Source organism: Delphinapterus leucas, chromosome 11 (genome assembly GCF_059928025.1).
Source record: "Delphinapterus leucas isolate spDelLeu-1000000601 "Yukka" chromosome 11, BTC_Dleu_Yukka2, whole genome shotgun sequence".
Taxonomy (NCBI): domain Eukaryota; kingdom Metazoa; phylum Chordata; class Mammalia; order Artiodactyla; family Monodontidae; genus Delphinapterus; species Delphinapterus leucas.
The window spans coordinates 45680390-45694787 of record NC_143139.1 but is presented as its reverse complement, the minus strand read 5'-3'; the positions used below and the strand labels follow the sequence as shown (position 1 = coordinate 45694787).

At 41.7% G+C, this 14398-nt stretch overlaps 1 pseudogene; it reads left to right on the top strand.

The window, feature by feature from the left end:
• The first annotated feature begins 932 nt into the window (after positions 1-932).
• LOC111173708 (thymidylate synthase pseudogene) lies at positions 933-13621 on the top strand (annotated as a pseudogene).
• The last annotated feature ends 777 nt before the right edge of the window (positions 13622-14398 follow it).

Here is a 14398-nt window from a genome sequence, read left to right as displayed (position 1 = left end):
GTATACATATTTGGTTCTGTTTCTCTGGAGAACGCTGACTAATACAGAACTAAAAAAAAACTTAGTAGAGCTAGCTCATGCAATGTATGTTTTAGGAATGAGAAAGGTAGAGGGAAAGAGAGAAAGCTGGAGAATTAAGCAGAGTTCATATACTGAACACTTTATCTCAAAGGGAATGTGAAACCATAGGAGGATCTGCATTTAAGAAAGGACACATTGGCTGTTTTATGAAGAGTAAATTGGAGGGGGCAAGACAACAGTCAGGGAGACCAGTTAAGAGGTTGTTGCCATATCCCAGCCAATAGGCTCTCTCCATAGCACTCACATCAAGACATTTTGAGGCTCCTTCATGGCCTTCATCCCTTCTGCCTTGAAGCACAGGTATTTATGTGCATGCTTTCTCTCTTCTTCCAGAACAATCTCCTTAAGGGTGGGAACAAAGTCACATAGCCTGATAATAACAGCTAACACTTAACACTTAGGATATACTAAGCACACTGTATACATAACATCTAATTCCACAATAACCATGCAAGATAGCTATTATCCCCCGTTTACCAATGAAGAAACTCAAATTCAGAACTATTTGCCAAATAACTATATGCACCAGCCCACACAGCTGGTAAATGGTGGCACTTGGATTCCCACCCAAGTCAGCCCTGCTCCAGATCTCTCCAAGCTCCTGTAGTGATCAATAAACACACATACAGTTGAGTTGCAAGATGTCTGAGTCCAATCTTATCAAACTACAGATTTTTCTTTTGATGCGTGTTTGCCTACAGAAGCAAATAAGTTACCCATATTTCAGGGTTGGTTTTTTTTTTTCTAGAGTACTCTATACCAGGGGGCGTTTTATTCTCACAGTGAATGTGAAAGTGCAATTTGAGGATTTTCGACACAATAGTATAAGTACTGAATGGACTTGACCGGCAATGTCAGAAGAAGAGGAGGAGGATGCTGGAACCAAAGACGAAAGCCAAGGCCAGCCAAGAGCATCAGTGGCAGGCTCTATGCAGTTCCAGGAAACATTAAAGGCTGGCATCACTCCCCGCTTAATCCATAATGTGACTGAGCCGCAACCCCAGTGATTTTGAGAAAAAAGAATCAGCAGAATTTTGCAGCTTTAATAGAATGTATAAGCAACTAAAAGTTTCAGGGAAGCCTTCACTTCATTACCTCAGCAGTCATACCCTGACCTTGTGGCCGCTCTTTGTGAAAAACCCTTTTATGTTTTTTCACGTAAGTGGAATTAACACTTATATGGGGATTTTTTCCCTCCATGGTATGAACTCATGGTAGACGAATGCTTCAGTAGATTACAAGTAGTTTTTCAATGTCACATTTCTATAACAGTGTTACGGAACAAAACTAATTGTCATCAGGATTGGAGGCAATTCTATTCACAGCAAGATAAATTGGATTTCTAAACTGTGATTTCCATTGTGTTACCTCTATGTATCATGAAAGTTATCCTGATGCACCCAGCAGTCAGGCTACGTACTTATACAGTGAGGTCCAGCTTTATGCTGAATTCATCATCTTTCGCTTCCCGAGGGAGGACAGAAGAGCAACGGAAGCATAATTTTAGACCACCATCTAATGGAAGGGGTCAATGAGGATATACTACTCTAAATATCAGTATGAACATTCAAAGACTAGAAGAAAACAGTCCATTCCCTAAGAAGATTAGACATCACTGTGAATTATCCAATTTATCACTGTGGAGTTTTGTGTGTATATGAAGCGCTCTCTCTCTCTCTCTCTCCTTTTTTAATAATACTTTTTAGATATATGCAACTATTTCAGAATGCAAATCGCCATCAATAAAAATATCCCATCTTGCAATTTGTAAATTTGGACTCCACTAATCTTTTAATATATTGGGCAATGTCTTGGGTGGCATTTTCACAATCTATAAAAAAAATCAGATTTTCTAAGTGAATTAAAAGATTAAAAATATTATGGAAAAGAAGATGGATAGTGCAAATGTTCATACTGTTGTAATCAAAAGGCAAACAAGGAGGTAGTAAAGCTTAGGACCACGGACTTTATAGAGTCAGTCCTTCTGGGTTCGAATCTTGTCTCACCATTGTTGTGACCTCGACAAATTACTTAATTGTGCCTCCATTTTCTTATCCGTAAAATGCAGATCATAATACACACTTCATAGCAGATTGCCATGAAGATTAGAGTTAACAATATACTTAGAGAAGTTCCTGGCACACACTAAACACTCAGTGGTACAACTTATGATTACTATTGGTATTATAATCTGAAAGCATCCTTTTTTTAAAACAAATAAGTTATGAACGACTCATAATTCTATCTCGATCACTCCAGCAGATTTCCTTACAATCTCTAGCAGGCAGTATCATGTTGCTTCATTCACATTACTAAGTATCTTTGAAAATAAGAACACTGCAGTCCTAAAAAAAAAAAAAAAAAAAATTTCTAGATTTCAGTTTTCCCCACTTATTTTCTATTGGTGGTATTTTTCTATATTTAAAGTAAACCTAAGCTATCCAGCAAATACCTGGGCCTTGTTCCTTTATGTCCTGTCAAATCCTTGCAGGATCTTGGAAAATATGACTACCTGCAACATTCCCCACTATGAGGACACAAGATAAAATTCCTTCATTTTTGGCATGGATCATTTACGTATATGGGAAATCATACTTATGTTTTATTTGCTAAATGCTAAAGGGAAAGGAGACATTAGACCCTAAAGTGTTTCAGAAAGAGGTAAAATAAAAAAGAGAATGCTTTAAAAGTAACATTTTCCTAGTTCACTTGGATTAAGTAGAATCTATAAATACACAAGATGAGGTTTTCACAAGCAGCAAGTTAAAGAAGCTATCTCCATATTTTATCGATGCAAAACTGCCAAATGATTTTTCCTAAAATTTAAATGTTTCTATCTAACAAAACTGATTTTCTTGGGTCCAGGGAGGGTGCATTATTCATCCAGGTAGTATCTACCAAATATAGAGTGTACAATAATTATTGACCTAAATAAATTTGAATGAACACATAGCACAGCACTGGGCTCAAGGGAGGCACTCAAATATTTTTCGAATGAATGAACCAGAGGAAGATGGATGGAAACTGCTTCCAGGTAATCTGTCTTGCAGATTATAATCAAGATTAAGAAAGAAATATAGGAGGGAAGAATGGATACCATCCCGAAACACAAACTGAAGCAATCTCAATAATTAACATTCAAAAGTAACAGGAACTTAAACTACAGAAGAAAGACCAGCAATTCATATAGATAATGACAATATTAAGCAAATTGCCTTGGATCTAACCCACCGTTTAAAATAGCCTTGATCAGTTCTTGATGGAGAAAATTTCACCAATTTATATAGTTTTGGCTTTTAAATCTGAAAAAAGGAAAGAAAGTTTCTGAAATGTCTGAGATCTAAACTCCTGTATCCCCTCCCAACAAATTCAAGTCTAGGGTAACCACGTGTCAGCATCATTCCCCATCACTGGACCTGAGAGTTCAGTTCGGTCCTCCCATTTGACTTTCTTTTTTTTTTTTTTTTTTAAACATCTTTACTGGAGTATAATTGCTTTACAATGGTGTGTTAGTTTCTGCTTTATAACAAAGTGAATCAGCTACACATATAAATATATTCCCATAACTCTTCCCTCTTGCGTCTCCCTCCCTCCCACCCTCCCTATCCCACCCCTCTAGGTGGTCAAAAAGCACCGAGCTGATCACCCTATGCTATGCGACTGATTCTCACTAGCTATCAGTTTTACATTTGGTAGTGTATATATGTCCATGCCACTCTCTCACTTTGTCCCCGCTTACCCTTCCCGCTCCCGGTGTCTTCAAGTCCATTCTCTAGTAGGTCTGCGTCTTTATTCCCATCCTGCTCCTACGTTCTTCATGACCTGCTTTTTTTTTTTTTAGATTCCATATATATGTGTTAGCATATGGTATTTGTTTTTCTCTTTCTGACTTACTTCACTCTGTATGACAGACTCTAGGTCCATCCACCTCACTACAAATAACTCAATTTCATTTCTTTTTATGGCTGAGTAATATTTCATTGTATATATGTGCCACATCTTCTTTACCCATTCATCTGTCAATGGACACTTAGGTTGCTTCCATGTCTTGGCTATTGTAAGTAGAGCTGCAATGAACATTTTGGTACATGACTCTTCTTGAATTATGGTTTTCTCAGGGTATATGCCCAGGAGTGGGATTGCTGAGTCATATGGTAGTTCTATTTTTAGTTCTTTAAGGAACCTCCATACTGTTCCCCATAGTGGCTGTATCAAATAACATTCCCACCGACACTGCAAGAGGGTTCCCTTTTCTCCACACCCTCTCCAGCATTTATTGTTTCTAGATTTTTTGATGATGGCCATTCTGACCGGTGTGAGGTGATGTCTCATTATAGTTTTGATTTGTATTTCTCTAATGATTAATGATGTTGAGCATTCTTTCACATGTTTGTTGGCAATATGTATATCTTCTTTAGGGAAATGTCTATTTAGACCTTCTGCCCATTTTTGGATTGGGTTGTTTGCTTTTTGATACTGAGCTCCATGAGCTGTTTGTATATTTTGGAGATTAATCCTTTGTCAGTTGCTTCATTTGTAAATATTTTCTCCCATTCTGAAGGTTGTCTTTTCATCTTGTTTATGGATTGCTTTTCTGTGCAAAAGCTTTTAAGTTTCAATAGGTCCCACTTGTTTAGTTTTGTTTTTATTTCCATTTCTCTAGGAGGTGGGTCAAAAAGGATCTTTCTGTGATTTATGTCATAGAGTGTTCTGCCTATGTTTCCCTCTAAGAGTTTGATAGTGTCTGGCCTTACATTTAGGTCTCTAATGCATTTTGAGTTTCTTTTTCTGTATGGTGTTAGGGAGTGTTCTAATTTCATTCTTTTACATGTAGCTATCCAGTTTTTCCAGCACCACTTATTGAAGAGGCTGTCTTTTCCCCATTGTATATTCTTGCCTCCTTTATCAAAAATAAGGTGACCATATGTGCATGGGTTTATCTCTGGGCTTTCTATCCTGTTCCATTGATCTATATTTCTGTTTTTGTGCCAGTACCATACTGTCTTGATTACTGTAGCTTTGTAGTATAGTCTGAAGTCAGGGAGCCTGATTCCTCCAGCTCCGTTTTTCGTTCTCAAGATTGCTTTTACTATTCGGGGTCTTTTGTATTTCCATACAAACTGTGAGATTGGTTGTTCTAGTTCTGTGAAAAATGCCATTGGTAGTTTGATAGGGATTGCATTGAATCTGTAGATTGCTTTGGGTAGTAGAGTCATTTTCACAATGTTGATTCTTCCAATCCACGAACATGGTACGTCTCTCCATCTATTTGTATCATCTTTAATTTCTTTCATCAGTGTCTTATAATTTTCCACATACAGGTCTTTTATCTCCTTAGGTAGGTTTATTCCTAGGTATTTTATTCTTTTTGTTGCAGTGGTAAATGGGAGTGTTTCCTTAATTCCACTTTCAGATTTTTCATCATTAGTGTATAGCAATGCAAGAGATTTCTGTACATTAATATTGTATCCTGGTACTTTACCAAATTCATTGATTAGCTCTAGTAGTTTTCTGGTAGCATCTTTAGGGTTCTCTATGTATAGTATCATGTCATCTGCAAACAATGACAGCTTTGCTTCTTCTTTTCCGATTTGGATTCCTTTTATTTCTTTTTCTTCGCTGACTGCTGTGGTTAAAACTTCTAAAACTATGTTGAATAATAGTGGTGAGAGTGGGCAACCTTGTCTTATTCCTGATCTTAGAGGAAATGGTTTCAGTTTTTCACCATTGAGGACGATGTTGGCTGTGGGTTTGTCATATATGGCCTTTATTATGTTGAGGTAAGTTCCCTCTCTGCCTACTTTCTGGAGGGTTTTTATCATAAATGGGTGTTGAATTTTGTCAAAGCTTTTCCTGCATCTATTGACGTGATCATATTGTTTTTATCTTGTATCACATTGATTGATTTGCGTATACTGAAGAACCCTTGCATTTCTGGGATAAACCCCACTTGATCATGGTGTATGATCCTTTTAATGTTGCTGTTGGATTCTGTTTGCTAGTATTTTGTTGAGGATTTTTGCATGTATGTTCATCAGTGATATTGGCCTGTAGTTTTCTTTCTTTGTGACATCTTTGTCTGGTTTTGGTATCAGGGTGATGGTGGCCTTGTAGAATGAGTTTGGGAGTGTTCAACCCTCTGCTATATTTTGGAAGAGTTTGAGAAGGATAGGTTTTAGCTCTTCTCTAAATGTTTGATAGAATTTGCCTGTGAAGCCATCTGGTCTTGGGCTTTTGTTTTTTGGAAGATTTTTAATCACAGTTTCAATTTCAGTGCTTGTGATTGGTCTGCTCATATTTTCTATTCCTTCCTGGTTCAGTCTCGGAAGGTTGTGCATTTCTAAGAATTTGTCCATTTCTTCCAGGTTGTCCATTTTATTGGCATATAGCTGCTTGTAGTAATCTCTCATGATCCTTTGTATTTCTGCAGTGTCAGTTGTTACTTCTCCTTTTTCATTTCTAATTCTATTGCTTTGTCTTCTCCCCTTTTTTCTTGATGAGTCTGGCTAATGGTTTATCAATTTGGTTTATCTTCTCAAAGAACCAGCTTTCAGATTTATTGATCTTTGCGATTTTTCCTCCATTTCTTTTTCACTTATTACTGATCTGATCTTTATGATTTCTTTCCTTCTGCTAACTTTGGGGGTTTTTTGTTCTTCTTTCTCTAATTGCTTTAGGTGTAAGGTTAGGTTTTTTATTTGAGATGTTCTTTGTTTCTTAAGGTAGGATTGTATTGCTATAAACTTTCCTCTTAGAATTGCTTTTGCTGTATCCCATAGGTTTTGGGTCATCGTGTTTTCATTGTCATTTGTTTCTAGGTATTTTTTTATTTCCTCTTTGATTTCTTCAGTGATCTCTTGGTTATTAAGTAGTGTATTGTTTAGCCTCCATGTGTTGTATTTTTTACAGATTTTTTCCTATAATTGATATCTAGTTTCATAGCATTGTGGTCAGAAAACATGCTTGATACGATTTCAATTTTCTTAAAATTACCAAGGCTTGATTTGTGACCCAAGATATGATCTATCCTGGAGAATGTTCCATGAGCACTTGAGCAGAAAGTGCATTCTGTTGTTTTTGGATGGAATGTCCTATAAATATCAATTAAGTCCATCTTGTTTAATGTATCATTTAAAGCTTGTGTTTCCTTATTTATTTTCATTTTGGATGATCTGTCCATTGGTGAAAGTGGGGTGTTAAAGTCCTCTACTGTAATTGTGTTACTGTCAAGTTCCCCTTTTATGGCTGTTAGTATTTGCCTTATGTATTGAGGTGCTCCTATGTTGGAAGCATAAATATTTACAATTGTTATATCTTCTTCTTGGATTGATCCCTTGACCATTATGTAGTGTCCCTCTTTGTCTCTTGTAATAGTCTTTGTTTTAAAGTCTATTTTGTCTGATATGAGAATTGCTACTCCAGCTTTCTGTTGATTTCCATTTGCATGGAATATCATTTTCCATCCCCTCACTTTCAGTCTGTATGTGTCCCAGGTCTGAAGTGGGTCTCCTGTAGACAGCATATATACAGGCCTTGTTTTCATATCCATTCAGCCAGTCTATGTCTTTTGGTGGGAGCATTTAATCCATTTACATTTAAGGTAATTATCGATATTTGTGTTCCTGTTACCATTCTCTTAATTGTTTGGGGTTTGTTTTTGTAGGTCTTTTCCTTCTCTTGTGTTTCCTACCTAGAGAAGTTCCTCTAGCATTTGTTGTAAAGCTGGTATGGTGCTGCTGAATTCTCTTAACTTTTGCTTGTCTGTAAAGGCTTTAATTTCTCCATCAAATCTGAATGAGATCCTTGCTGGGTAGAGTAATCTTGGTTGTAGGTTTTTCCCTTTCATCACTTTAAATATGTTCTGCCACTCCCTTCTGGTCTGCAGAGTTTCTGCAGTTAACCTTATGGGGATTCCCTTGTATGCTATTTGTTGTTTTTCCCTTGCTGCTTTTAATATTTTTTCTTTGTATCTAATTTTTGATAATTTGATTAATATGTGTCTTGGAGTGTTTCTCCTTGGATTTATCCTGTATGGGACTCTCTGTGCTTCCTGGACTGGATTAACTATTTCCTTTCCCATATTAGGGAACTTTTCAACCATAATCTCTTCAAATATTTTCTCAGTCCCTTTCTTTTTCTCTTCTTCTTCTGGAACCCCTATAATTCGAATGTTGGTGCGTTTAATGTTGTCCCAGAGATCTCTGAGACTGTCCTCAGTTCTTTTCATTCTTTTTTCTTTATTCTGCTCTGCAGTAGTTATTTCCACTATTTTATCTTCCAGGTCACTTATCCGTTCTTCTGCCTCAGTTATTCTGCTACTGATCCCATATAGAGAACATTTAATTTCATTTATTGTGTGTTCATCATTGTTTGTTTGTTCTTTAGTTCTTCTAGGTCCTTGTTAAACGTTTCTTGTATTTTCTCCATTATATTTCCAAGATTTTGGATCATCTTTACTATCATTTTTCTGAATTCTCTTTCAGGTAGACTGCCTATTTCCTCTTCATTTGTTTGGTCTGCTTGATTTTTACCTTGCTCCTTCATCTGCTGTGTTCTTCTGTCTTCTCATTTTGCTTAACTTACTGTGTTTGGAGTCTCCTTTTCACAGGCTGCAGGTTCGTAGTTCCCATTGTTTTTGGTGTCTGCCCCCAGTGGCTAAGGTTGGTTCAGTGGGTTGTGTAGCCTTCCTGGTGGAGGGGACTAGTGCCTGTGTTCTGGTGGATGAGGCTGGATCTTGTCTTTCTGGTGGGCAGGTGCACATCTGGTGGTGTGTTTTGGGGTGTCTGTGACCTTATTATGATTTTAGGCAGCCTCTCTGCTAATGGGTGGGGTTGTGTTCCTGTCTTTCTAGTTGTTTGGCATAGGGTGTCCAGCACTGGAGCTTGCTGGTCATTGAGTGGGGGTGGGTCTTGGCATTGAGATGGAGATCTCTGGTAGATTTTCGGAGTTTGATATTACGTGGAGCTGGGAGGTTACTTGTGGACCAGTGTCCTGAACTCGGCTCTCCCACCTCAGAGGCACAGGCCTGACGCCCGGCCAGAGCACCAAGACCCTGTCATCCATATGGGAAAAGAGAAATATATATATATATATATCATTGCTCCCAAAGTCCACCACGTCAATTTGGGATGATTCGTTGTCTATTCAGGTATTCCACAGATGCAAGGTACATCAAGTTGATTGTGGAGATTTAATCCGCTGCTCCTGAGGCTGCTCGGAGAGATTTCCCTTTCTCTTCTTTGTTCTCACAGCTCCCGGGGTTCAGCTTTGGATTTGGCCCCGCCTCTGCATGTAGGTCGCCGGAGGGCGTCTGTTCCTGCTCAGACAGGACGGGGTTAAAAGACCAGCTGATTCGGGGGCTCTGGCTCACTCAGGCCGGGTGCAGGGAGGGGTACGGAGTGTGGGGCGATCCTGCGGCGGCAGAGGCCAGCATGATGTTGCACCAGCCTGAGGTGCGCCATGCGTTCTCCCGGGGAAGCTGTCCCTGGATCACGGGACCCTGGCTGTGGCGGGCTGCACAGGCTCCCGAGAGGGGCGGTTTGGAGAGTGACCTGTGCTCACACACGGGCTTCTTGGTGGCGACAGCAGCGGCCTTAGCGTCTCACGCCCGTCTCTTGGGTCCGCACTGATAGCAGCAGCTTGCGCCCGTCTCTGGAGCTCCTTTAAGCGACGCTCTTAATCCCCTCTCCTCGCGCACCAGGAAGCAAAGAGGCAAGAAAAGGTCTCTTGCCTCTTCGGCAGCTCCAGACCTTTTCCCGGACTCCCTCCCGGCTAGCCGTGGTGCACTAACCCCTTCAGGCTGTGTTCATGCAGCCAACCCCAGTCCTCTGCCTGGGATCCAACCGAAGCCCGAGCCTCAGCTCCCCGCCCCGCCCGCCCCGGCGGGTGAGCAGACAAGCCTCTCGGGCTGGTGAGTGCCGGTCGGCACCGATCCTCTGGGCGGAATCTCTCCGCTTTGCGCTACGCACCCCTGTGGCTGCGCTCTCCTCCGTGGCTCCAAAGCTTCCCCCTCCCCCGTCACCCCCACCCCCGTTTCCACCCACGAAGGGGCTTCCTAGTGTGTGGAAACCTTTCCTCCTTCACAGCTCCCTCCCACTGGTGCAGGTCCCGTCCCTATTCTTTTGTCTGTGTGTTTTCTTTTTTCTTTTGCCCTACCCAGGTACGTGGGGGAGTTTCTTGCCTTTTGGGAGGTCTGAGGTCTTCTGCCAGCGTTCAGTAGGTGTTCTGCAGGGGTTGTTCCACATGTAGTTGTATTTCTGATGTATTTGTGGGGAGGAAGGCGATCTCCACGTCTTACTCTTCCGCCATCTTGAAGCTCCTCTCCCACGTGACTTTATTATTCCGAAGATTTTCAGGACATTGGAGGGCTGCACTGGTGGCACAGTGGTTGAGAATCCGCCTCTCGATGCAGGCGGCACGGGTTCGTGCCCCGGTTCGGGAAGAGCCCACATGCCACGAAGCAGCTGGGCCCGTGAGCCATGGCCACTAAGCCTTCGCGTCCGGAGCCTGAGCTCCACAACAGGAGAGGCCACAGCAGTGAGAGGCCCACGTACCGCAAAGAAAAAAAGACATTTGAAAGCCCCTTAAACTCTCTTATTCTGCTCAGCCCCTGCCCAGTCCAGCCAAGATGGCAGACAGTTTCCCGAACGGTTATGTCAAGGATTGAAATGAGGGAGGATTATCTCTTTCTACTGAGACTAGTGTATCCATCCTATGGAAGACGATAAATAGAAAGGGATAACCTATGTTTTAATCGAGGGTGCTGTTCTCCATAGTAGAAATATGCATGAAATTTCCCCCAAATCTTATTTCATATGCCATCATTTCTCAACACTGATTTCTGTTCATAAATCAGCTTCACTGGGAAATGTCCATTTAGGATAGTATATTTAGGCATTCCAAGTAGCCCAAAGAGAAGCCATTTACACATTCTGCTATAGCCCCAAGTAAGGTCAGTTCCACTGAGGCATACTGTAAAATTTAAAAAACATTTAAAAGGCGTTGAAAAAAGTTCATAATCAGAGGAGATCATATGTACATTCACACAGGAGATGTAGATGTTACACTGAGATTTGTCAATTTGTCAAGGAAAATAACTCAGGGCCAGAAGGAAGAAATTCTTATCTGCTAAGGCCGACCAAAGTAAGGGGAAGCAGCCCAGCCTACCTCTGCCAACAATGCTTTGCCCACAGCAATTAAAAACTCTGGGTGGAATACTGAAAACATCTTTTTTTAAGGCGTTTATGGGCTCACCAAGAAAATTAAGAATCCTCAAAACCCAAAAATCAAGAGAAAGTGGAAACACAGAGAAGTAGAGCCCCAAAGTTGACATTTACTCTGAGGGCATTTGCCCAACTCCAGAGTCCCTGAACTTCATTTCCTGACCTTAAATATCATAAGGGTCAATCTAAAGTCGGATGTCCTATAGGAGATCCCCTCCCTCCATAAAGTGGAACCACAAAAAGCCACACTCACAATGTCGGGGTGAACAAGAAATCAGCCAGCCACAGCCAAAGGAGGCAGCAAATAAAACTGCCTGCCCAGCCCTAAATGCTGTCACTAGATAAAGGGGAGAAAAATCTCCCTCGAGAATTCTTAACACAAGCTGATTCTTTCGAAAGTTTGTAGCCCAAACACATAATACCTTAGACTGAGAAACCTTAAATAAATACTTCAGGATAAAACTGTCCCACATTGGTAATGCCCCAGACATTTGGCAGAAACAAATGAAAATCCTAAAAGAACCCACCTTCAACGTAGGCCTCAAAACTTCCCATGGGTAAAAATTATGAAGAGAGTCAAAAATCCCTAACCACGGGAAGATTTTAACTCACCGTGAAAGAGTCAGCAGAAGCAGCAAGTGACATGAACTAACCTATAAACTTCAGATACTGGAAGAAACCTACAAGTATGTTTACTACGTTTAAGAAATAAAAGGAGGGGGGCTTCCCTGGTGGCGCAGTGGTTGAGAGTCCACCTGCCGATGCAGGGGACGCGGGTTCGTGCCCCGGTCCGGGAAGATCCCACATGCCGCAGAGCGGCTAGGCCCGTGAGCCATGGCCGCTGAGCCTGCGCGTCCGGAGCCTGTGCTCCACAACGGGAGAGGCCACAGCAGTGAGAGGCCCGCGTACCGCAAAAAAAAAAAAAAAAGAAAAAGGAATAAAGAAAAGGGGAGATTGAAACTGTGACTAAGAATAAAAAGACTTTAGTGGTCACAGGAAGAGCCGGGGTCTCCTGAGTGAAAATCTCGGATGCCTACAGGTCCCGAGACTTCTTGGACAGCCTGGTACTCTCCACCAGAGAAGAAGGGGATTTAGGCCTAGTTTATAGCTTTCAGTGGAGGCTTTTGGTGGCCGAATACAAAGATGTGGATTTAAATTTATTCAGGTCAAGGAGTAGACCAACTGCAAAAGGTGATTGACACAATCAAAACCAACCCTGAAGACAGAAGAATCATTCTACGTGCTTGGAATCGAAAGATCTTCCTCTCATACCCCACCACCCTGCCCCTGTGCCACGCCCTTTGCCACTTCTACACGATGAACCATGACTGTCCTGCAGCTGTACCAGAGGTCAGGAGACAGGGGCCTGAGTGTGTCCTTCAACATCACCAGTTATGCCCTGCTCACCTACATGATCGCACACATCACAGGCCTGAAGCCAGGTGACTCCGTACACACTTTGGGAGATGCACACATTTACCTGGATCACATTGAGCTGCTGAAAATGCAGCTTCAGGGAGAATCAAGGCCTTTCCCAAAGCTCAAAATCCTTGGAAAAGTTGAGAAAATCGATGACTTCAAGGCTGAAGACTTTCAGATTGAAGGCTACAGTCCCCATCCCACTATTAAAATGGAAATGGCTACTTAGAGTGCTATTTTTTTTTAAATTGAGGTATGGTTGATTTGCAGTGTTTGAGGTGTACAGCAGGGTGATTTGGTTGTGTATACTTTTTCAGATTCTTTTCCATTGAAGGTTGCTGCAGGATATTGAATATGGTTCCCTATGCTGTGCAGTGAGCCCTTGTTGTTTATCTATGTTGCATATAGTGGTTTGTATCTGTTGGTCCCAAATTCCTAATTTATCCTTCCCCCACCTTTCTCCTTTGGTAACCATAAATTTGTTTTCTATGTCTGTGAGTCTATTTCTGGTTTGTTTGTCTGTTTTTATTTTTGGCTGTGTTGGATCTTCGTTGCTGCACGTGGGCTTTCTCTAGTTGCGGCGAGCGGGAACTACTCTTCGTTGCGGTGCATGGGCTTCTCATTGCAGTGGCTTCTCTTGTTGTGGAGCACGGGCTCTAGGCACACAGACTCAGTAGTTGTGGCTCTCGAGCTCTAGAGAGTAGTTGTGCCACACAGGCTTAGTTGCTCCGCGGCATGTGGAATCTTCATGGACCAGGGCTCGAACCTGTGTCCCCTGCATTGGCAGGCAGATTCTTAACCACTGCGCCACCAGGGAAGTCCCCTCTGTTTTGTAAATAAGTTCAGTTGTATCATTTTTTTAGAGTCCACATATAAGTGACATCATATGGTACTTGTCTTTCTCCTTCTGACTTACTTCACTTTGTATGATAATCTCTGGTTGCATCCATGTTGCTGCAAATGGCATTATTCTTTTTATAGCTGAGTAATATTCCATTATATATACACCACACCTGCTTTACCCATTCATCTGTCAATGGACATTTAGGTTGCTTCCATGTCTTGGCCATTGTAAATAGTCCTGATATGAAAATGGGGTGCATGTATCTTTTTGAATTAGAGTTTTCATCTTTTCCAGATATACACCCAGGAGTGGGATTGCTGGATCATATGGTAACTCTATTCTTAGGAACTTCCATACTGTTCTCCCTACTGGCTGCACCAGTTTGCATTCCCACCAACAATGCAGGAGGATTGCCTTTTCTCCACACCCTCTCCAGCATTTATTCTTTGTAGACTTTTTGATGATGGCCGTTCTGACTGGTGTGAGGTAGTACCTCACTGCAGTTTTTTTTTGTTGTTTTTTTTTTGCGGTACGCGGGCCTCTCACTGCCGTGGCCTCTCCTGTTGCAGAGCACAGGCTTCGGACACGCAGGCTCAGTGGCGATGGCTCACGGGCCCAGCCGCTCCGCGGCATGTGGGATCTTCCCGGACCGGGGCACGAACCCACATCCCCTGCATCGGCAGGCGGACTCTCAACCACTGCGCCACCAGGGAAGCCCCTCACTGTAGTTTTAATTTGCGTTTCTCTAGTAATTAGCGAAGTTGAGCATCTTTTCATGTGCCTGTTGGCCATCTGTATGTCTTCTTTGGAGAAGTGTCTATTTGGGCCTTCT